The 3,043-nt window shown below is 43.4% G+C and overlaps 1 long non-coding RNA gene across 1 annotated transcript in view; it reads right to left on the bottom strand.

The window, feature by feature from the left end:
* Positions 1-2,335: 2,335 nt before the first annotated feature.
* Positions 2,336-3,043, bottom strand: part of LOC121669718 — a 190,476-nt gene continuing 189,768 nt past the window's right edge. Inside the window, exon 7 of the long non-coding RNA XR_006017876.1 lies at positions 2,336-2,405. This is a non-coding gene — a long non-coding RNA (uncharacterized LOC121669718). The remainder of the gene's footprint in view (positions 2,406-3,043) is intronic.

Raw genomic sequence — 3,043 nt, 5'->3', positions numbered from 1 at the left:
GGCCCTATAGCAAGGAATTCTCCTTTCATACCGTTTTTTAAAGCAAGCATTCATTTTTAAAATTTTTTTTTTAACTAGGGTTTTAAACAAATTGCTTTATTATTAGGAACTTTTAAAATTCTGTTCCCATCCCAAGAGTGAAGCTACAAATTAGCCACTGCTAAAACTCCAGACTTGCCTCTGGCTACCTCCTGATGAATGTAAATTTATTACAAGACCCAGTAAATCACAGCCTCTTTGGGTATCAGTAAACAAGATCTTATTTAGTGGCCTAATTGCTCAATAAGGAGTGGAGGAAAGGGATTAACCTGTTTGCTCCTCCTCTGTGCTGGGCAGATGGAGATTGCCAAGCATCCTGCCCTGTGTGTAGACTGTGCCCCTGTACAGAATGCAAAGTGAAAATGCAGTGGGATGGCTGCAGAGCACGTGGGCTTTGAAGTCAGGGGCACAAATGATTGTAAGCACCTGTGAAAATCACAGGACTCTTACAGACAGTTGAGGGGATATTGCACCAAAACCTGCAGAACCATAAGACTTAATATTCAAGGACAAGAAACCCCTCCAACCAATAGCGTTACTTAAATGTCCTAGGGTATTCAAAACATCTGGATGTAGCTAGCAGATATGGCACAAGACCCAAAGGAAATCCACACATTGCTGGGATTAAGCTGGAGGCCAAGCACCTCCCCCTGGGCTCAGAAAACACCACTGCAAACCTATTTTTAGGCAACTGAATCTCATACAAGGAGCCTTGGAGAGACACTGTGGCTCTCCATGTAGAGACATGAGGTTTGTTTTTGTCTGCAAGCTTTGTTGTGATCTGAAGGAAGCTCTTTGTTGGACTGCACATGGAGCACAGGTGTCTGAACTAGGAAGTCAAAGGCAGCAGCATTCCTTGTTTGCTATGGGCAGCGAAACCAGAAGCTCCTCTGTTTGCCATGGGCACATGTGTGTTTTACATGTACTGGTGGTGACCTTTTTTTCCCCTTCAGTGGTCATAGAGTCAAATCTAAAGAGAAAAAGTTTGGAAGTTGGAACTGAATGATTGAATTAGAGTGGATGGGGAGGAACTGAGGAGTAAAAGTGACCTTCTTACTGACAATCCAAGAAATTGCCATATTTACTCAGCTCAGCAGAGCAAATGATGGCAAAAAGCAGAGCAGGTCCTCTGCCAGAGCATAGCAGCATCACTCCACTGACTTCAATATACTTTAACATAATGCTTGTGTAGCTGGGCTCTAATGAGTTGCAGCCACATTACACCTCTAAGGATCTTTACCTGGAGAAAAAGACTAAAACACCAACCAATTTAACAGTCTTAGTTTCATTTTATCCTGATTTCGCTCCAGTGTAAAGGTCTTCAAACATCCAAAACCACTGACGAGAAGTGCAGTATCTTTCGCAGCACAGTATTAATAAACTTACACAATCTATCAGACATTGAGGGGTGAGTCTCCCCCAGCCACACCCCTGGCAAACAGGAATGACAAGCACTGCGGACTCTTCTGGATTGCTGGGAGGTATGGCACCTTCCCCCCACAGAATGGTGTCCAGTCCAGCTGATCCCATATTTTGGGGACGGGGGTGGGTGGAAGAATTGTTTGCAGTCCTTATGAAGTGTTCCATTAACCCTAATATTTTGCAGTGATTAAAGGCTTTGTTTAAACTTTGAGTTGCACTCATTTTTCAACTAAACCCCAACTTTTAAATGCCCAAATACTTCTTTTAAAACATTTCGGCTTTTCCATATGCTAATCCGTTTCTGACTTAAACCGTTCTCTGAATTCAATCCAAAACTGGTTAAGAGTTTGATCTCCTCAATATTCAACTATCTGTAAATTTACTATTCATCAAGAAAAATGATTCCTTGGATTTTATTACCAAGAAACCTGCAGGGGAGGCATGACAGTCACAGGAATTGCATGGTGTAGGATTAAAAAGAGATTTATAAAGAAATTACTAACAAACATGGCACACGCTAGTCCCCATGGCATCAAGAAATAAAAGAGGAGAGACAAAATCCAGTATAGAGTAGGTACAAGGTCTTATTCATTGCAGATTACAGCAAGAAAAAATACTTCACACTAAATACCAGAAGGACTTGCTAGGAAAATCAAAAGGTATGTAACACAAAGAAGAGATTCTAGATAATAGCACCGTTCTGAGAATTACTTGGTCATTTAATTTGCATGAAATCCTGAAAGATCCCAGCCTGGACTCACTGGGAGAGATGGGTCAGCAATTGCCAAGGGTATAGATGCAAAAAAATGAAATAATTGTAATTCACACTTCTTCATTCTGAGAAACATAACCAGTAGATTAATAACTTGAATTTTACCTTTGCAGACTCTGGGTTTTCCTGTTCTGCTTCAATAGACAGTGCCAATAGTAGCAGAAGCTCATTTCTAGAAGTCAAATACTTTGTGTAAGCACCATAATATTTAGAGGTATTTGGAGCTTATGAAATGCTGAGGATGCTCAGCATGCAGGTAGAAAGGCTGTAAACGCATCCTATTCCAAAGTATTTTGTCAATGATGGCAAGCAAAATGATGACCAGAAGCAACAAAGAATTGTTTTGCTGAAGGTTTGGGTGGTTCTTGTTTCACCAAAACTCCACACCCGAAATCAAGGGCTTTAACACTGTGTCCTTGGCCCAAATCCTCCTTCCCAGTGACCCACTGCTATGGCAGGCAGGTTTAATGCATCCCTTCCCACCTGATCGGGGGGTCACCACTTTCCTGACACTGTGAGGGTCACCACATTACCCTGGTGGAGCCAAGGGCCTCTGAGAGCCTTCCAAAAGAGCGGGAGAAAAGGCTGCTGCCAGGAGCCAACTGGGGCTGTGGGCAGTGCCCTTCCCGCCTCCAGTGCAGTGTGGTGGGCAAAGCCTGTCCTTCACACCGGGCAAAGCCTGTCCTTCACACCGGGCAAAGCCTGTCCTTCAAACCGGGCAAAGCCTGTCCTTCACACAGGGCAAAGCCTGTCCTTCATACTGGGCAAAGCCTGTCCTTCACACCGGGCAAAGCCTGTCCTTCAAACTGG

This window comes from Corvus kubaryi, unplaced genomic scaffold (genome assembly GCF_017639235.1).
Source record: "Corvus kubaryi isolate FWS band 111438036 unplaced genomic scaffold, C.kubaryi_AGA036_p1.0 37394, whole genome shotgun sequence".
NCBI classification, from domain to species: Eukaryota; Metazoa; Chordata; class Aves; order Passeriformes; family Corvidae; genus Corvus; species Corvus kubaryi.
The sequence above is the reverse complement of the archived record's forward strand: the minus strand, read 5'-3'. Positions and strand labels throughout refer to the sequence as shown.